General features: G+C 44.3%; 1 protein-coding gene across 4 annotated transcripts in view; it reads right to left on the reverse strand.

Moving 5' to 3' along the window:
• Nucleotides 1-22,680, reverse strand: part of ANKRD12 (ankyrin repeat domain 12) — a 323,283-nt gene that overhangs the window by 199,692 nt on the left and 100,911 nt on the right. The gene's annotated exons all lie outside the window — the stretch shown is intronic.

Genomic DNA, 22,680 nt, shown 5'->3' on the forward strand with positions numbered 1-22,680 from the left:
CTAGTAAACACTGTGATAGGGCGGGGGGATTGTGTGCTGGAGAGGGGAGCCACAGGGGAGAAGATAATCACATAGGAGGCAAGGCAACTATCAGAGGAAGAGTGAAGAGGGAGGGTAGGTTGATCAGAGGGTTGAGTTGTCATTTTACCAGTACTACAGCATCAGCTAATGTGGTGAGACAAGAGATGTAGTTGGCATCCCAACGGACGGGATACCAGCGGTCAGAAGCCCGGCACCGTATTCCCGAGACATGTCAGAATGGCAAAGACCAAATCCCAAATGTAAGTATGACCGCCGGCATCCCGTACCCAACCCTGAGACTGCATATATCAATATTGTGGTGCAACTGCACTGGCCAGTTACCAAAAGCAGAAAGCCTTTTGCTGGAGACTTGTTTCCAATGGGAATGGTGGGTGTGTTGGAACTCCCCTTTAGATCCCGGATGTTTTTCTCATTTTTTTCCATACAGTGAAAGTGCCTTGTTGTTTGGTGTACAAAGGATCAAATGAAGGGAAGGAAACATACTGTACATAGAGTATAGTGGGGGTTGATTCATACAGAACTGAATGAAAGGAATGTGCTCTTGTAGGCAGAATCATCATTGCAATTATTGCTTTCCTCTACTCACTTACCACATTTGAACACAAAATCAGTGTAATTTAGTATTATTATAACCACAACTGTACCAGACTGATTAATAAAAATAAAATAAAAGCCACAATGACATCACACGCTGCCAATGCAGACAGTGTTGCGCCTCTGCTTTTCCATTCAAAAACAAGATTACTAAACACAAGAGAGATAGAGAAGAAATGTCCAATCAGGAAGATTTACAAATATTTTGGGAAACAGCAAATCAACATAAAGCCCCGTATCCAGGAGTTGGAGAAAACAATGTACAAAGTAAAGTATATGATCCATTAAGAAAAACAAGATTTACAGTATTTATTTCATAGTAGGTTAAAATATTAACAGTGTATTAATTCAGTCGTATGAAGTCAATTAGCAAGCACAAAATATAGAGCAGCCGAGACCACATACCAAAATAAAGGGCATACAACAAAATTATCTCAGAGAAAAGCGGGACAACCAGACAGAAGATTTATATCTGGAAATACCATAAACCTTCTTGTAGAAAACTACACACATTGGAAGTTGCTCAAATCAATTTTTAGATGGAGACTGGCGCATGAAATGGTTAGCTTATCTAGACAAGGAAAACACCCAAATATTACTCCCAACACACTACCATAAACCAATAAGATAGCTTAAACGCAAATAAAATGCAGAAGCTCAGGTACACACATTTGCAAATATATAAGGTAACCATCACTAGAAGGACCACTATTATGAGATGCACCATGAAGTGGTAGGTGGCTTATCATATACTTGCGAGTGTGTAACTAAGGGGTCTATTTAATAAGCCTTAGATGGAGATAAAGTGCTAGCCAACCAGCTCCTGTCATTTTTCAAACCCAGCCTGTGACATGGTACTTAGGAGCAGATTGGCTGGTACTTTATCAAGGTTCAAGGCTTAGTAAACCGACCCCTAAGTTTCTGCATTTTACTCACATATAGGGGAAGTTTCTAATCATTGCAAGCTTGCATTGCGCATCTGCCACTTATGGTTGATTCTGCTTGTACTTACATGGACAGCAAGCACAATCTCACGTAGAAGCTGCTGGGACCCATTCTGGCAGCTTCTGCGTTATTTGAATTAGCCCTATAAAATGCAACTTTTTAGCTGGCTTATAGCAGTGTTCTGGGGATAATGGATGTGTGTTTTCTTACGCAGAGAACTACCAACATCGTAAAATAAAATAATAAACAACAACAACAACAACAACAATGTGATAGTGTTAACACCAGTACAGGTGGAGTATCCCTTATCCAAAATCACACATTTTTGGGTCCCCTACTGACATAGGGGTATATGCAATTGCGGTCGAATTCCCGAAAATGTCGAAAAATGGGACATTTTCGCCAAAAAATAATAATTCGACAATGCAATACAGTACTTTTCGCCAAAAAAACGGCCATTACAAATTCGACTTTTTGAAATTCGACATTTGTCAAATTCGACATTTCTGCAATGGTACAAATGCGGCAATTCGACAAAAGTATATTCAATTGAAGATTGTAAATTCGACAACAGTGCTTTTAGACAGTAAATTCGTAATTTTCAATCCGCCACACTTTGCTGGCGGAATCTAATAAAAAAATTTAAAAACATGTTTTTTTTGGTGTTTTTTTTATTGGTAATAGCATATCTATTTATATTAGAAGGGATTAGGTACTTGGTTTGTCTATTTAGGAAGCACAAGTATTATTTATATATTTTTTTTAAATTTTTTTTTTTATGTAATGGGGTAAAATTCAGAAAAAAAAATGCGTGGGCCCCTCCTAAGCATAACCAGCCTCTGGCTCTTTGAGCCGGTCCTGGTTGCCAAAATACGGGGGGGGGGAAATGACAGGGGATCCCCCGTATTTTAACAACCAGCACCGGGCTCTGCGCCTGGTCCTGGTGCAAAAAAATACGGGGGACAAAAAGAGTAGGGGTCCCCCGTATTTTTTGTACCAGCACCGGGCTCCACGAGCTGGACAGAATGCCACAGCCGGGGGTCACTTTTATACAGCGCCCTGCGGCCGTGGCATTAAATATCCAACTAGTCACCACTGGTCGGGGTACCCTGGAGGAGTGGGGACCCCTTCAATCAAGGGGTCCCTCCCCCAGCCACCCAAGGGCTAGGGGTGAAGCCCAAGGCTGTCCCCCCCATCCAAGGGCTGCGGATGGGGGGCTGATAGCCTTGAGTAAAATGTAAGAATATTGTTTTTGCAGAAGAACTACAAGTCCCAGCAAGCCTCCCCCGCAAGCCGGTACTTGGAGAACCACAAGTACCAGCATGCGGGGGGGAAACGGGCCCGCTGGTACCTGTAGTTCTACTGCAAAAAAAATACCCAAATAAAAACAGGACACGCACACCTTGAAAGTATAACTTTATTACATACATGCAGACACACATACTTACCTATGTTGACACGCCAACTCTGGCCTAGTCTCCAATGTCGACGTCCGGGGTACCTGAAAATAAAATTATACTCACCTGATCCAGTGTCCTGGTCTTTTATTATAATCCACGTACTTGGCAAAAAAACAAACCGCATTAACCCGAACCCGAATGCAGAGACCCCCCGTGACTCCTGTCACAGAAAGGTCCCTTCAGCCAATCAGGAAGCGCCACTTCGTGGCACTCTCCTGATTAGCTTCGCGCGTCTGAGCTGGCAGACAGCGCATCGCACAGCTCCCTCCATTAGTTTCAATGGTGGGAACTTTGCGGTCAGCGGTGGGGTCACCCGCAGTCAGCGGCTGACCGTGGGTAACCCCACCGCTGACTGCAAAGTTCCCACCATTGAAACTAACGGAGGGAGCTGTGCGATGCGCTGTCTGACAGCTCCGACGCGCATACAGCCAATCAGGAGAGTACCACGACGTGGCGCTACCTGATTGGCTGAAGAGACTCTCTGTGACAGGAGTCACGGGGGGTCTCTGCATTCGGGGAAAGGGGTCCCATGTGTAAACATGGGACCCCTTTCAGTCCTTCTGGTTCGGGTTAATGCGGTTTGTTTTTTTGCCAAGTACGTGGATTATAATAAAAGACCAGGACACTGGATCAGGCGAGTATAATTTTATTTTCAGGTACCCCGGACGTCGACATTGGAGACGAGGCCAGAGTCGACGTGTCAACATAGGTAAGTATGTGTGTCTGCATGTATGTAATAAAGTTATACTTTCAAGGTGTGCGTGTCCTGTTTTTATTTGGGTATTTTTTTTGCAGTAGAACTACAGGTACCAGCGGGCCCGTTTCCCCCCCGCATGCTGGTACTTGTGGTTCTCCAAGTACTGGCTTGCGGGGGAGGCTGCTGGGACTTGTAGTTCTTCTGCAAAAAAACAATATTCTTACATTTTATTCAAGGCTATCAGCCCCCCATCCGCAGCCCTTGGATGGGGGGGACAGCCTCGGGCTTCACCCCTGGTCCTTGGGTGGCTGGGGGGGGGGACCCCTTGATTGAAGGGGTCCCCACTCCTCCTGGGTACCCCGGCCAGGGATGACTAGTTGGATATTTAATGCCACGGCCGCAGGGCGCTGTATAAAAGTGACCCCCGGCTGTGGCATTATCTGTCCAGCTAGTGGAGCCCGGTGCTGGTACAAAAAATACGGGGGACCCCTACTCTTTTTGTCCCCCGTATTTTTTGCACCAGGACCAGGCGCAGAGCCCGGTGCTGGTTGTTAAAATACGGGGGATCCCCTGTCATTTTTCCCCCCCGTATTTTGGCAACCAGGACCGGCTCAAAGAGCCCGAGGCTGGTTATGCTTAGGAGGGGGGACCCCACGCTATTTTTTTTCGGGTTTTTTACAGTTTTTTGACCATTTTTAAAAATCCGTCAAATCGGCCGTTTTTCGACAGCGGGACTGTCAAATCCGTTTTTTATTGAATATGTCGAATTCCGGCACCCACCTGCCGGAATTCGACGGTCGAATTGTGTCGAATTAAAAAACGGGCGAAAAATTTCCGCAATTTGCCCGCAATTGCATATACCCCATAGACAATATATATATATATATATATATATATATATATATATATATATATATATATATATATATATATATATACATACACACACACACACATACATACATAGGTTGAGTATCCCATATCCAAATATTCCGAAATACGGAATATTCCGAAATACGGACTTTTTTGAGTGAGAGTGAGATAGTGAAACCTTTGTTTTTTGATGGCTCAATGTACACAAACTTTAATACACAATGTTATTAAAAAATATTGTATTAAATGACCTTCAGGCTGTGTGTATAAGGTGTATATGAAACATAAATGAATTGTGTAAATGTAGATACACTTTGTTCAATGCACAAAGTTACAAAAAATATTGGCTAAAATTACCTTCCGGCTGTATGTATACGGTGTATATGTAACATAAATGCATTCTGTGCTTAGACTTGGGTCCCATCACCATGATATCTCATTATGGTATGCAATTATTCCAAAATACGGAAAAATCCGATATCCAAAATACCTCTGGTCCCAAGCATTTTGGATAAGGGATACTCAACCTGTATATATATTATATATATATATATATATATATATATATTATATATATATACACATATATATATATATATATACATATATACATACATATATATATATATATATATATATATATATATATATATATACATACACACATACATACATATACACACACACACACACACACACATATATATGTGTAATTATCTCAGTAGGGGAACCAAAAATGTGTGATTTTGAATTGTGGATAAGGGATACCCAACCTGTATAGATACTGGACTCAGCTTAACCTTCGATTAAATGAGAAGAGAGAGGGATACCAATCCAGTTAGGCACAGAGTTTGTACAATTTAACAGAATGATATCAGATGCACCGCGCTTTCAGCTTTGCAAAGAAATGAGACAAGGACAAGAGAAGATGACCTTGATATTTAGCATTGTAAGGTAAATGAAAGATTGTCAATTTGTCACACACTATAGTGTCTAAAGTTCAAATGACTTATCTGCAACAGTGATGGGAGACAGACGTCAAGCCATACCTTCACCTGCTGTGGCCCTACAGACCTTCCAGCTTTATGCCCAATTAATCTTTTTCTCTGCTTAAGGCTCCATTGGCCACAGCTCTTATTCTCTGGGATCAAGATGGAAGATAGACAGTAAATAGTCAATAGGTCAACGGTCAAAAGGTCGACAGTTAAATGGTCAACATGAAATTAGGTTGACAGGGTCAAAAAGTCAACATGCAAATGGTCTACACAAAAAAAAGTTGACTTTTCCCCCCTGATTTTTAGGGTTAGGCACATGGCAAAGGGTTATGCACTTGGTAGAGGGTTTAAGGTAGGCTTCAGGATGGGATGTTTAAGGGTAGGTCACCCAGGACCCCAAATAAATGGTCAGGTTTTTTTGGTTATAGATTGTAACAATTGTTTATCATACTGCATGCTGTTATAACAGATTTCAGACTCTTTTTTTTTTTTAATTAAAAGTATGGATTAAATAACTATCCTTTTGAAGGTTAGGAGGCTGTATTGAACTGAATCAGGATATCCATCACGGATCTACGGGATTGAATTTGGCACCACATTTTTTATTTTTTATTTTACACATTATATTGGGCCTGAATAAACTTGAAAAACAGACTTAAAATAAAATATTAAAAAAGAGGACCATTAAAATGTAAGGATTGTGAGAACTGTTTATTTGGATAAACAAGAAGATATTTAGATAAACAATAAGTTGGTGCATTTTGTATACAGCCATTCATATTATTACAAAGGAGTTGTAGAACCAATAACTAGGAACGAAGGAAGCAACATCAAAGTTTTTCAAGCAATGCCACTATTACAGATGTAGAGGATCTATTGGGTGAAAGGACATTATATAATACGGAGAAATAAAGTCCTCTCTAAATCAGTCTAATACTTGACATGAGCAATGTTCATTCTAGCACCATGCACCTAATAAGTGAGGAGGGCATATTAAAATTTTAAAGTCAAAATTTTAGATGGATACATTTGTTACAATGAATTTGGGATCTAGAGTAGAGTAGTTAGAAAAATATTTTTGGATTACTCTGGATATGGCTCCATTACAAATTTCCATCACTCAAGATATTAAGACAACACCTTTTGGTGAACCAAATTACAATATGGGGGGGAGGGGGGGGGGATTCAATTGTTCTTTCCCCCTGGCTGCCTCTAGATGGCACCTAATAGAACTATTAAATTGTTGCTCCATTTGGGTGAGCAGGCAGCCGGGGGGACACATCTCAGCTTGCAGCCTCCTAAGGTGGCGAGCTGAAATGTGCTAATTAACACCCAAATTGAACTTTTTGCATCGTGCTCGGCACTTAAGGTGTGTTTAGCCATTTAAAAAAAATAAAATAGAATATAAAAAAACATCAATTGAATGGCTCCACATGAACTCCTGATTTGATTTAGATTTCTCTTCATTCCCCTTGCATTTTGTTAATTGATTAAAATAAACTATTAACACTTAAATGTTGACTACAAACTACTGGCCAAGATAATGTGATGCGGCTCCAGTCCATTCTTCCTGATATACTCACCACGACACAAATGGGTTTTGTAACTGGTAGACATGCGGTTAAAGCAATACGCATGGCGCTGGTGGCATCCCAGCCTCCATGTGCAGATTCGAACATCCTCCTTAGCCTCGATGCCAATAAGGCCTTTGACATGGTCTTGTGGCCCCATTTGTTTACGGTGTTGGAGAAAAGAGGCTTTGATACGGGCTTTATTAATTATGTACGATACATCTACGACAGACCATCTGCCTCTTTATTGATAAATGGAATCAGGGGCCAACGGTTCCTGTTGGAAAGGGGTACCCGTCAGGGATGCCCTCTGTCGCCGCTGCTATTTAATCTGGCCCTCGATCCGTTGCTTAGGACACTACAAGATTGGTCAGTTTTCCGGGGTATAAAGGTGGGTGGACAGGAAATTAAGCTGTCCGCTTTCGCGGACGATATCCTTCTGTATATATCTGACCCCGAGCATTCCCTTGATTTGATCCTAGACAAGATCCAATCATTTGGCCACATTTCAGGTTTTAGTATCAATATGGACAAATCTAAAGCGCTCTTGTTGTATGGTAAAGTGACATGTCCGAGTTGGACCTCACACTTTCCCTTACACTGGGTGTCCACTTATATTAAATATTTGGGGGTTATGGTGCCACGCTATCTGTCTGAACTTTACAAAATTAACGTCAGTAAGGCCATACATACTCTAACTGACGATATTAAGGGATGGGAACGTCTTCCACGGTCATATCTAGACAGGACTAACCTGCTAAAAATGGTGGCTATACCGCGCATATTATATCCACTGCAAACACTTCCCGTACTGCTTACCAAACAGGACGTCCAAACGATTAACAAGCTAATCAGAACCTTTATATGGAAGGGTGGCAGGGCACGTATTGCTTTGCGTAAACTTGCTCAACCTAAGTCCAATGGCGGTATTAACTTTCCAGATGTAGTTGTTTGTAACCACGCTGCGCTTCTGAGACACTTGAGAGATTGGCTGCAAAATAGCTCCGTATATACGAACACATCCCTCGAACAGAATTTTTTGGCACATGTGGGTCTGACATGTTTTCTTCATCCACACGATTGGGAGATACCGGACTGTATTAGGTCTAACCCACTTTTGTGGTCTACTAGGAAAATGTGGCACATATTGCGCCACAATGCGAAATTGAAATCAATACTACTCCCTACACTTGCCCTTAATTAAAAACCCAGAGTTTTTGGATGGCATGGCTGCCCAGCCCTTTACAACTTGGGGGGAGGCTGGTATAACATCGATCCGGTCATTGGTATCTGTGAAGGACCACCGTCTGCTCACCTTCTCAGAGGTTTCAACGAGACATGCTGTGGTCGTCTCGTCCTCCCTTCCATTTTTGCAAACACAATTTTACGTTAGGCATATCCTTACACATTTTGCGGAGGGGGATTGGACTAACCTTCTAGACAGCCTCCTACAGCACCCAGTACCGAAACACAAGGCCATATCCATACATTATACTTTTTTGAGGACAATATTAGATCACGCTACTGTGACAGGTGGCATGTCCAAATGGTTGGCTCACTTTCCTGGATTGACCATACCAACAATGGAAAAAGCACTACTATACTCCCAAAAAGTCCTCCCAGCAAGCATGTACGCTGAATTATTTCTTAATGTGTATCATAACGCTTATCTATCCCCGCTACGTCGCTACCATATGGGAATGTCGGAAGCACACTCTTGCCCAAGATGCCACCAAAGTGAGGCTGACACGTATCATTGTTTGTGGGCATGTCCAATTGTACAATATTTTTGGCATCTCATTAGGAGATATGCGGAGGCTAATTTAATAACCTATGTGCCCTTTACCCCTGAATGGGCAGTTCTGGGTATCATTGATCCCACTCTTCGCATGCCATCGGAACGTAAAAAACTACTGATAGCCCTTAGTGCGGCCGGGAAAAAAACGATTTTACAGGGGTGGTTGGATAGCACGCCACCAGATACCATTATTTTTTAGTAAACTACACCATATATTCAGGATGGACTGGGTGGAGGCTATTGTTGATAGAGGTAAACAAGTAGACAAGTTCTTCAATCTCTGGGAATCCTATATATCCACTCTGCCCCCCACTACACAGCTACACGTTCATAACAGCCTCAAGAACACTACGTGGTATTTAACTAGACTGGCTGCACAAGATCAGCCTCTATCTTTGGTTTAGGAATGGACAATTGTGGCGGCTCCCCCTATAGATACGTCTATGATGTATAATATCATCATTGTATTGACAGATCACTCGCTTCTAGTGCATAAGTCTTTGTGGTTTGATGTGGAATTGTTATACAACCTCTAACTGCAATCCTCTTATGTTATTGTATTTTACACTCTTTGTACATCTTTATTGTATAATGCGACTTCAATGATGTCTCCATTTTATTTAAAAAAACAAAACAAAAAAACTATTAACACTTATTGAAAGCATTCTTACTTTGCAGCATTCTTTTCAAACTGCCTAAAACGTTTGCACAATACTGATCTATATGATATTTTATCAATGCTGAAATTTTAAGACATTATTTTAAACCCAAAACAGACAATATTTGTCAAACTGGACCCCTAGTACGTAATGTTGCTGTCAGACAGTTCCTGAGATTTAGAGCAACAGCTGCTCAGACTGGCAGGAACTGAATACACTGAACGGGATTATTGCCAAGGTTGGTTGAGAGGGTAGTTTGAATTAATTATCAAAGCTGCAACAGAGATTGCAAAGAAAATCGGAAGAAAAATAAAGTTAATGTCAGGCCAAGTCAAAATAATAATAATAATAATAATAATAAAAAGTGAATTCTTAAACTAATATGTCCTCATTATTAATGGTTATTTTGTGAATGGTACCATTAGTATTATTGTAAAGAAACATTAAACACAAATGAATAGAATGCTATGGGGCAAATTCAGTATGAATCGCAAGTAGCGATTCGAACGGAATTTTTGCTGAGGAGCCGCGGGAGCATGCGCCCACAATTTCTGCGGGGGGGGATGGGTGCAGAAATTCCGATCGCCTCTGCCTGTCAATCAGGCAGAGGTGGTCGTGGGGCGGCAACACTTCGTTTTCTGGGAGGAAATGGAGCGTTGCGAGGGCGTGCCAGCCCAAACGGTAGGCTGGTACGCGCGAACGGGGGTGCGGCTGCGTGACATCACACGCAGCCGATGCAACTTCAAAAATGGTGCTGGGACTCCTGCGGCTGCAGCTAAGCTGCGCCGGCAGGAGTCATCCTTAATTTCTGCTAACAATCAGAAAATAGGATTTTGGTACTTACCGGTAAATCCCTTTCTCTTAGTCCGTAGAGGATGCTGGGGACTCCAAAAGGACCATGGGGTATAGACGGATCCGCAGGAGCTTGGGCACACTATAAAGACTTAAACTCGGTGTGAACTGGCTCCTCCCTCTATGCACCTCCTCCAGACCTCAGTCAGAAAACTGTGCCCAGGAGAGATGGACATTTCGAGGAAAGAATTTATTGTTATAACACAGCGAGTGTCATACCAGCTCACACCACAAACACACCGTAGAACCTGGCATTCAGTAGAACACCAGCCCCCCGTATGCACAAAAACACAGCCACATGCTGAGAGAATACGCAACACCAACCTTGTGTCCACATAAGCAACAATAACACCCCGCATGCTATGGCATGAACAACGGTATCAAACGCCTGACAGAGAAAAACACATCACCGGGGTGTAATCAAAAGCAATAACTGCAGACACAGTACGCACGGGGACGGGCGCCCAGCATCCTCTACGGACTAAGAGAAAAGGATTTACCGGTAAGTACCAAAATCCTATTTTCGTCCTAGAGGATGCTGGGGACTCCAAAAGGACCATGGGGATTATACCAAAGCTCCAAACCGGGCGGGAGAGTGCGGACGACTCTGCAGCACCGCATGAGCCAACAAAACGGTCCCAGACAATCAGGAAATCAAACTTGTAGAGCATAGCAAAAGCGTTTGAACCCGACCAAGAATCCGCTCGGCAAAATTGACCTGCCGAGACTCCCCGGACATCCGCCCGAGATAAGCCCACCTTCCCAGAAGAATGGACCTCCACCTGCTTCGGTGACGGCAATCCAGCCGTATAATAATCATGCCAAACCGCATCACAGAGTCAGCCTGTAACAGACTGCATAACACCGTCTTCTAAACCACGCTGGGAACATGCCATAGAAACAGAGCTCCTGTTACTCCACACTGAGCCCAATTGGCGACCTACATACTCAAATCCCCAGCTAGATCAAGGAAAATTGAAACGGCTAATGGCTAAATAAACAAAAAAAGATCGATTTCTGTTAAATCCAGAAACCACTCTAGGTAGAACTACCAACCTAGTACACAATTCCTCACTATCCACCTGAAGAATCAAACAAGGCTCTTGTGAGACAAAAACACCACTTTCGACACCGCCTTGCGGATGTTAAAGCCAATAGCATGACCACCTTCCGAAATAGATTTTTTTTAAAGGAACTTATTAGGCTTGCCTCCACACCGGCTTGTAAAGTATGGATAAGCCAAACATAGCTGAAAAACTTCCATAAAAGTCTCTGTGGAAGACACCGAGACATCTAGGTACTCCAACTACGTTGGTAACCCGTTGTCGTTAGTTCTTTCGTAGCCTGAAGAAATGAGGAAAACGACTTCACCATGAATACCCGTTCGGCTTAGGATATGGCATTCAACCGCCTCGCCGTCAGACGCAGCCGCGGTAAGTAATGCTACACTCCCTGATCTTGTTGTAACATTACCTCACGTAGAGGAAGAGGGCCGTAAACTTCTATGAGTAAATCATGAAAACTGAATAGCCAACCCTCACTGCTAGACCGGATTCAAGAGGATCCCCGGAACCTTCCAACCTCTTCCGCACACCACCACGAGAAAGGTTAAAGCGGAGAGGCCACATAGACCGACTAAAGACACCCATGGTGTCATGAGGATGTCCACTCCTATATCTTGAGCATCCCGACCTGGAAAAACCTCCTTGAGGCGACTCGTTGAAGCGAAACGCCAACATATCCAATTGTGATACTCCTCAAAGACTCGTCACGTCTGGGAATGCTTCTCGATGATGACCAAATCTTCTCCGGCTGGATATCACGTCGGCAGAGGAAATCTATTTCCCTGTCATTACCTCCGGAACGAAAGCTGCTAATATAGCGTTTTCCAGTCTTCAACTGCAAACTGTGCAACTTCTGCCAACACCGCCTGCTCGATGTTCCGCCATAGCGGCCTACCTACGCTGCTGCTGACAAGTCGTCCGGCAGAACTGACACGGCCAGCCCTCGAAGAAAACGTTAGTCGAAAAAATAGCTCTTAATTTCAGAAAGCTTACAGCAGACAAGCTTTTTAACTTAACTATAGGCTCTGGAAATTCGTCCCTTGCAAAGGACTGCTCCCCAGCCTCGGGGAGCTGCATCCACGGATACCAGGCTCTAAACCTGGATCCCGAACCTTCATTCCTCTAGAAGAAGAGAACTGGCCAGACACCACAGGAGCAATGTCCTGGCCATTTGGATTATATTCCGGAGCATTCACAGATGAGATCCAGACCACGTTCCCAACTGGTCCCATAAAAACCAATCTGGTAAAAGATCTGCTCACCGGAAAAAAACCTCTTAGGCCGCAGCCATCTGCTTTATGACGGAAGATATTGATGAGGTGTCACCTCAAAAACGATCCGACTCTGGATCCTCAGACCTCTTCCCACAGGAAAAAACACTGAACCAAAACCAGTCAGCCCCTACTCTGAACCCCAATTTCAACATCTGCGTCATTGGGAACAACAGCCAATCCCTGTGTCAAAAAACAGTCAGAGAGACCTAACGATTTGCACCTTAATACAGGGACAGCCAGAGACTGTCCTGAACCTGACGCACCACTGTATGGCGTCGCGTACTACCTCCCCTCCCAGAGGGGAGCGGCAAAACTATCAGAAAAAACAGTAAGGGAAAACAACTGGAACCCAGAATGTCCTCCTTTAAATTCTATGAATAACTCACAGGTCCTAGTCTATTTCTGGACTAACTGAAATTTATCAGATAAGTGGTCCCTGGAGTGGGAACCCGCCAGATCGACTCAGCGACAAGTGGTTGAAGTAGTGGAAAAAGAAACGACCTCCACTTCTGCGAACCTAACAAGGCTGCAGAACACTTACCTTTTCGCCTTTCACTGTCTGCACAGAAAAGGAAAAACAAGAACAGTATCGTACCGGTTCCAAATGACTGCACCCATAAAAGAATGCATCACCAACCGTCGTGAAGTAGGTTAATTCACGAAATTAGGCTTACCAGAGAAATCCGTCGAGAATTATTGAACAGAGGCCACACCCACAGCTGTACACCTCCCTCCTGCTTTCCCTGGTACATCCTCCGCAATTTTCCGGTCACACCTCCTGCTGTCACGTGGCAGCCTGCTGTAATGTTATAATGTAGAACTAACATAGGCAAGGTTACCCACTCTGGGTAGGGCAATATTGTCTAATGCCTACACGAATACCACACTTTATCAAAAGTATACAGTGCAAATAAGGACAAAAAATAGAAATAAAATTTCACTTAGCTGCCTGTGTATGATCTTTTGCGACCGGGCTCTGCGTCGACCAGGAGTTGACTGCCATAATTTTCTCTTCGCGTTGTGAAGAGAATAATATTCTGACTCCTCGAGAGGATCGAAACCAACTCGTCACGGCCAATCTAGAGCTTAATCAACAGAGCGGTCAGGACAGGATAAGAATACCATTATTTCAGCATTCATTGATAAACATCCTGCCACACACAATATAATACATATATCCAAAGCCTGCATATATAAACCCATATCTACATATATAAACATATAGACGTAACCTATATGCCATTGGATTGTCCCGACCAGCCAGGTCCCTAGAGACAGTAATGTGTTGGGAATGTGTATGACCATGTACTGACATGTACCTGATGTGGAATTACCTGTAACGTTATGGTCAACAGAAACTTAGTAAATGTCGACAGCAAGGGATAGTAAGCGGGCAAAAATTAATAATAATAAAAATAACTGGGAACCCTGAGAGGTCTGAGGGAAGCATACAAATACAATTTTGATAAGACTCCTCCCCCTCCCCCCCCCCACCTGAATACCTATATTCACCGAATCAAGCACCACCGTGTGCCGGCGCAGCCACCAGATTTTTCCACAACGACTCGTAGCTAAACCCCCACACCCGTCGACATATGTCGACTAACCAATAGTGGGTAGACTAACAGGGACAGTGAATGTATGTAGTACAACCAGGATTATGCATCCCATATCCAACATCATGCTATATGACAACCATATAGCAGTATAACCACTGTGCCCCCCCCCCCCCCCCCCTCCATCTTACTACACAGCAAGTACTGGGGGGAATGTGAGGAAAATGGCACTAACTCGTTCTGAGGACTAAGCTCCGCCTCCTCCCAGCGTTTTCTCGCCCCATAAGCGAAAACATATATAGACTGGGCCCTTATATAGTGTACATCCACTATATATATATATATATATATATATATATATATATATATATATACACACACACATATCTCTCTATATATATATATATATATATATCTCTCTATATATCTATCTATCTATCTATATATATATATATATATATATATATATATATATATATATAGGCGCCCCCTTGCACCCAAGTACCATTGGTGTGTGGGAGCACCGGCGCGGCGCACGACCGCCTTTATGCCCAGCGGTATCGTGCGTGGCGCCGGGGACCAGTATGCAGCCCAGGGCGCCCCCTCCGTCCCAGCGCCCTGCACCCCTGGAGCCGGCGTCGGAAGAAAATTGCGCGTAACGCGCGGGAACATGCTGGCGGGGTCCGGGGCACAGCGCCTCGGCACCACCAGACATCTTACTGTAAAATATGTCGCCCAGGGCGCTCCCCCTCCCAGCTCCCTGCACCCGGGAGAGCCGGCGTCGGGGAGGAAAATGGCGCGTAGTGCGCCACGATGAGCTGCTGGGGGACCGGGACCCGGAGCCCCGGCAGCACCAGAGATACCATAATATGCTGCCCGGGCCCCAACCCCCCCAGCGCCCTGCACCCGCGGGAGCTGGCTGCGGGGAGGAATGAGATATATGCTGACGGGGGTAGGATATACAGTGCCCAGGCACCGATCCGCTTTTATGTCAGTCCATAAAGAAAAACAGTAACCTGCTGCCCAGGGCGCTCCCCCCCAGCGCCCTGCACCAAGAATGCGTTGGTGTGTGGGAGCATGGAGTGTAGCACGATCTGTTACCTCCGTTACTGAAGTCTTCTGCCGTCACTGAAGTCTTCTGTTCTTCTCATACTCACCCGGCTTCTTTCTTCTGGCTTCTGTGAGGGGGTTGAATGCGTGGCTCCGGGAACAAGCAGCTAGGCGCACCAAGTGATCGAACCCTCTGGAGCTAATGGTGTCCAGTAGCCGAGAAGCAGAGCCTTTAAACGAAGAAGAAGTAGGTCCTGCTTCTCTCCCCTTACTCCCACGCTGCAGGGAGCCTGTAGCCAGCAGGTCTGCCTGAAAATAACAAACCTAACAAAGTCTTTCAGAGAAACTCAGGAGAGTTCCCCTAGTGTGTGTCCAGTCACTCCTGGGCACAAAGTCTAACCGAGGTCTGGAGGAGGGGCATAGAGGGAGGAGCCAGTTCACACCCAGTTTAAGTCTTTATAGTGTGCCCAAGCTCCTGCGGATCCGTCTATACCCCATGGTCCTTTTGGAGTCCCCAGCATCCTCTAGGACGTATGAGAAATTGCGTGCTGTTCGCAATTTCTGCTTGAAGCAGGGGGGGAGGCGCCGGTCAGCATGCGTGCCAATGGTTAGCAAATTCTGCCGATTAGCAGAATTTGCTAACCTTACTGAATTGGCCCCTATGTCAGGTGTTACCAGAGACACCTATACTGCATATAGGATTATTTTAATTCACAGATTACTTCTAGTAATAATCCTGATTGAAAAATTATTCATGTTTTCAAATGTTATGGTGGCAGTTCAATTGTACCTGATCTCCCGTCTAAAGTGACTGTAGATCGCGGGGCGCAACAGACGCCCAAACAGACCAGGTTTAGCTATGTAAAGTGGCTAAACCGGTGTAAGCTAATGAGCGCTACATGAAATATATAATGAGTGTCTGCAGGCAACAGTGATGTATGGTGGAGGTTACTTGCAAGTTTGGGGCTGTATTTCAGCAAATGGAGTTGGGGATTTGGTGAGGATTAATGGCGTCCTCGATGCTGAGAAATACAGGCAGGTACTTATCCATTATGCAATACCATCAGGGAGGCGTCTGATAGGCTACAAATTTATTTTTCAGCAGGACAATGACCTCAAGCATACAGCCAATGTCATTAAGAACTATCTTCAGTGTAAAGAAGAACAAGGAGTCCTGGAAGTGATGATATGCCCCCCTCAGGGCCCTGACCTCAACATCAAGTCTGTATGGGATTACATGAAGAGACAGCAGGATTTGAGCAAGTCTACAGCCACAGAAGATCTGTGGTTAGTTCTCCAAGACATTTGGAACAACCTCCCTGTCGATGTTCTTCAAAAACTGTGTGCAAGTGTACCTAGAAGAATTACTGCTGTTTTGAAGGCAAAGGGTGGTCACACCAATTAGTGATTTGATTAAGATTTATTTTCTGTTCATTCACTTGGCATTTTGTTAATTAACAAAAAAAACAACTATTAACACTTTTATTTTGGAAAGCATTCTTACTCTGCAGCATTTTTCCACACCTTCCTAAAACTTCTCCACAGTATCTTTTGAACTGGGCCTAATACAGCATCAGTTGTAACAGGGTTCCAATCAACTTATTGTTTAACATCTGGTAAAGAAATGAAGGATCTTGATACATATCGTGGGTTCAATCAATATTATTGATATCATCAGACGCATTCTGTGAAATATTGTAAACATTACCTCCGTATAACTGATGTAAACTATTTTATGTAAATACTTTTATACAATTGCGTCATACGTATAAAACAATGTCAATCGATCCATTGCTTATTTAAAGACAATAAAAAAAAATGCTTATAGGTTATTGGTGATGATATATTGACTAATATGGGGGTTTGAGAACTGTACCAACTGAATTGTTACAGCTCCCTTGAGAATCCCCATTTCTTTGTATTTTTATCTCTATACCTCGTCTAACAGGAGGTATCTCTCAAAGGTGCAGCTTTCTACCAAGCGCAAAACAGGGTCTTAAATACTAAATATATTATATATATTTATTAGATAGAGAGAATAAAACACAATTCCCAAGTGCGCTATAGTCCTATTGGAGAAAGAGTGCTATATAAATAAAATTATTATTATTATATTATATTAGTTGACTCTTTATTCATAAATTCGTCCAAGATGGACCCAATAGGTATAGACTGCAACTTGGAGAATTCTTTTGGTTTCCCGAGGTCCTGTAACAGATATCAACTCACCAGAGAATCACCCAAACAAGAGGTCCAAGGTCAATTAGTACCAATTATTGGTTTATTTACACAGGTCTTAAACATACACATTAAAAAAGTTGCACAAGTTAGATCCTCCCTCACCTTAGCAAGGTGTGAGCTCAAAAGGGAGAATCTTCACAAACTGGACTAAACTCGTGGCTGACAAACCCTACGCATTTCATCTTATCGGCTTCATCAGGAGCAATTCAATAATACCGGCAGGGCCAAAATTTAAGTTTAAATTGTATATACCAATGGTCATGCAGCAACCTTAATATGTCTTTTTAAAAAAACAATTAAGGTTTTTAATCTCGATAGCTTTGGTGCAGCTAATCTGTTACTCGGTATTGTACATATATAGGTGTCATTAAAAGCACCTGAATATGCTAAAAGGCTTTACATCCAGATAGCTTTGGTGGAACGTGCAAAAATTAATCTAAAAAAAATTCATCATAATAGTACAACAGAAGCTAAAAAAAATTTTTGCCCATGGAAACCTCCACAGTAAGATTCACGAATGGATCAGAAGTGCTTGTGCAACAAACAAATGTGTGACTGTTTCTGCAAATTTAAAAAAAAAAAATTCTATATAATTTTTTTTAATTTTTATTATTATTATATTTCTTTTTTCTTTCAAACTTTTTTCTCCCCAACCTTGGTTTAGACAGGGTTAGCTGCTTTACATGGTTAAATCAGGTCTGCTGGGCATTACATGCACATTAAATAAAAAAAAAAAACAATAAAAAAAAACAACATTTGAATATTGTCCCGTGCTCTGCCTTCACTTTAGATGAGATAGGGAGTGAAAAAACAAGTGAATGGCCTCCTCCACATCTCCCCCATGTTGTGTCAAGTTTAACAAGGGAGGGAGTGGGTTGGGGGGGAGGAAGTCTCCTCATTTACTGCAATAGGTTTCCTAATTTAGAAAATGGTAGGCCTTGCTGAGATGCATTATTATTCCTACAAAAGTTTAGCATTTTAATCACGATGGTAAAAAAATAAATAAAATACATTTTCTTGTGAAAACCTATATATATTTAAACACCTATCCTTTTTACACCATATGAAGGGAAACATATAGGGGCCCTTTCAATTGTTTGTCTCCCCGGCCACCACTAGATGGTCCCCAACGGTGCAATTCAATTGTTGCTCTGTTCAGTCGCACATGCAGCAGGGAAAACACATTACAGCCTGCAGACTCCTGATATACAAGCTGAAATTTGCATTAACACCCCAAATCTGTAATTTGAGCGAATAAACCCGGTACTAATGGTCACGCATATGGGGCATGTACTCCCAATGGGGGCAACAATAAGAATTTACTTACCGATAATTCTATTCCTCGTAGTCCGTAGTGGACGCTTAGGACTCCGTAAGGACCATGGGGAATAGCGGCTCCGCAGGAGACTGGGCACAAAAGTAAAGCTTTAGAACTACCTGGTGTGCACTGGCTCCTCCCCCTATGACCCTCCTCCAAGCCTCAGTTAGGATACTGTGCCCGGACGAGCGTACACAATAAGGAAGGATTTTGAATCCCGGGTAAGACTCATACCAGCCACACCAATCACACCGTATAACTCGTGATCTAAACCCAGTTAACAGCATGATAACAGAGGAGCCTCTAGAAAAGATGGCTCTACAGCAATAACCCGATTTTTTGGTAACAATAACTATGTACCAGTATTGCAGACAATCCGCACTTGGGATGGGCGCCCAGCATCCACTACGGACTACGAGAAATAGAATTATCGGTAAGTAAATTCTTATTTTCTCTAACGTCCTAAGTGGATGCTGGGGACTCCGTAAGGACCATGGGGATTATACCAAAGCTCCCAAACGGGCGGGAGAGTGCGGATGACTCTGCAGCACCAAATGAGAGAACTCCAGGTCCTCCTCAGCCAGGGTATCAATTTTGTAGAATTTTACAAACGTATTTGCTCCTGACCAAGTAGCTGCTCGGCAAAGTTGTAAAGCCGAGACCCCTCGGGCAGCCGCCCAAGATGAGCCCACCTTCCTTGTGGAGTGGGCATTTACAGATTTTTGGCTGTGGCAGGCCTGCCACAGAATGTGCAAGCTGAATTGTACTACAAATCCAACGAGCAATAGTCTGCTTAGAAGCAGGAGCACCCAGCTTGTTGGGTGCATACAGTATAAACAGCGAGTCAGATTTTCTGACTCCAGCCGTCCTGGAAACATATATTTTCAGGGCCCTGACAACGTCTAGCAACTTGGAGTCCTCCAAGTCCCTAGTAGCCGCAGGCACCACAATAGGTTGGTTCAGGTGAAACGCTGAAACCACCTTAGGGAGAAACTGAGGACGAGTCCTCAATTCCACCCTGTCCGAATGGAAAATCAGATAAGGGCTTTTACAGGATAAAGCCGCCAATTCTGACACGCGCCTGGCCCAGGCCAGGGCCAACAGCATGACCACTTTCCATGTGAGATATTTTAACTCCACAGATTTAAGTGGTTCAAACCAATGTGACTTTTGGAACCCAAAAACTACATTGAGATCCCAAAGTGCCACTGGAGGTACAAAAGGAGGCTGTATATGCAGTACCCCTTTTACAAGCGTCTGAACTTCAGGGACTGAAGCTAGTTCTTTTTGGAAGAAAATTGACAGGGCCGAAATTTGAACCTTAATGGACCCCAATTTCAGGCCCATAGACACTCCTGTTTGCAGGAAATGTAGGAATCGACCCAGTTGAATTTCCTCCGTCGGGCCTTACTGGCCTCGCACCACGCAACATATTTTCGCCAAATGCGGTGATAATGTTTTGCGGTTACATCCTTCCTGGCTTTGATCAGGATAGGGATGACTTCATCCGGAATGCCTTTTTTCCTTCAGGATCCGGCGTTCAACCGCCATGCCGTCAAACGCAGCCGCGGTAAGTCTTGGAACAGACAGGGTCCTTGCTGGAGCAGGTCCCTTCTTAGAGGTAGAGGCCACGGATCCTCCGTGAGCATCTCTTGAAGTTCCGGTTACCAAGTCCTTCTTGGCCAATCCGGAGCCACGAATATAGTGCTTACTCCTCTCCATCTTATCAATCTCAGTACCTTGGGTATGAGAGGCAGAGGAGGGAACACATACACTGACTGGTACACCCACGGTGTTACCAGAGCGTCTACAGCTATTGCCTGAGGGTCCCTTGACCTGGCGCAATACCTGTCGAGTTTTTCCCAACGGTTTATAATCATGTGGAAGACTTCAGGGTGAAGTCTCCACTCTCCCGGGTGGAGGTCGTGTCTGCTGAGGAAGTCTGCTTCCCAGTTGTCCACTCCCGGAATGAATACTGCTGACAGTGCTATCACATGATTTTCCGCCCAGCGAAGAATCCTTGCAGCTTCTGCCATTGCCCTCCTGCTTCTTGTGCCACCCTGTCTGTTTACGTGGGTGACTGCCGTGATGTTGTCCGACTGGATCAACACCGGCTGACCTTGAAGCAGAGGTCTTGCTAAGCTTAGAGCATTGTAAATGTCCCTTAGCTTCAGGATATTTATGTGAAGTGATGTCTCCAGGCTTGACCATAAGCCCTGGATATTCCTTCCCTGTGTGACTGCTCCCCAGCCTCGCAGGCTGGCATCCGTGGTCACCAGGACCCAGTCCTGAATGCCTAATCTGCGGCCCTCTAGAAGATGAGCACTCTGCAACCACCACAGGAGGGACACCCTTGTCCTTGGTGACAGGGTTATCCGCTGATGCATCTGAAGATGCGACCCGGACCATTTGTCCAGCAGGTCCCACTGGAAAGTTCTTGCGTGGAATCTGCCGAACGGGATTGCTTCGTAGGAAGCCACCATTTTACCCAGAACCCTTGTGCATTGATGCACTGAGAGTTGGCTCGGTTTTAGGAGGTTCCTGACTAGCTCGGATAACTCCCTGGCTTTCTCCTCCGGGAGAAACACCTTTTTCTGGACTGTGTCCAGGATCATCCCTAGGAACAGAAGACGAGTCGTCGGAACCAGCTGCGATTTTGGAATATTGAGAATCCAATCGTGCTGCCGCAACACTACCTGAGATAGTGCTACACCGACCTCCAACTGTTCCCTGGATCTTACCCTTATCAGGGAATCGTCCAAGTAAGGGATAACTAAAATTCCCTTCCTTCGAAGGAATATCATCATTTCGGCCATTACCTTGGTAAAGACCCGGGGTGCCGTGGACCATCCATACGGCAGCGTCTGAACTGATAGTGACAGTTCTGTACCATAAACCTGAGGTACCCTTGGTGAGAAGGGTAAATTGGGACATGAAGGTAAGCATCCTTGATGTCCCGAGACATCATGTAGTCCCCTTCTTCCAGGTTCGCAATCACTGCTCTGAGTGACTCAATCTTGAATTTGAACCTCTGTATGTAAGTGTTCAAAGATTTTAGATTTAGAATCGGTCTCACCGAGCCGTCCGGCTTCGGTACCACAACAGTGTGGAATAATACCCCGTTCCCTGTTGCAGGAGGGGTACCTTGATTATCACCTGCTGGGAATACAGCTTGTGAATGGCTTCCAAAACTGTCTCCCTGTCAGAAGGAGACATCGGTAAAGCCGACTTTAGGAAACGGCGAGGGGGAGACGTCTCGAATTCCAATTTGTACCCCTGAGATATCACCTGAAGGATCCAGGGGTCTACTTGCGAGTGAGCCCACTGCGCGCTGAAATTCATTGAGACGGGCCCCCCACCGTGCCTGATTCTGCTTGTAAAGCCCCAGCGTCATACTGAGGGCTTGGCAGAGGCGGGAGAGGGTTTCTGTTCCTGGGAACTGGCTGATTTCTGCAGCCTTTTTCCTCTCCCTCTGTCACGGGGCAGAAATGAGGAACCTTTTGCCCGCTTGTCCACGAAAAGACTGCGCCTGATAATACGGCGTCTTCTCATGTTGAGAGGCGACCTGGGGTACAAACGTGGATTTCCCAGCTGTTGCCGTGGCCACCAGGTCTGAAAGACCGACCCCAAATAACTCCTCCCCTTAATAAGGCAATACTTCCAAATGCCGTTTGGAATCCGCATCACCTGA

This window comes from Pseudophryne corroboree, chromosome 5, assembly GCF_028390025.1.
Source record: "Pseudophryne corroboree isolate aPseCor3 chromosome 5, aPseCor3.hap2, whole genome shotgun sequence".
Taxonomy (NCBI): Eukaryota; Metazoa; Chordata; class Amphibia; order Anura; family Myobatrachidae; genus Pseudophryne; species Pseudophryne corroboree.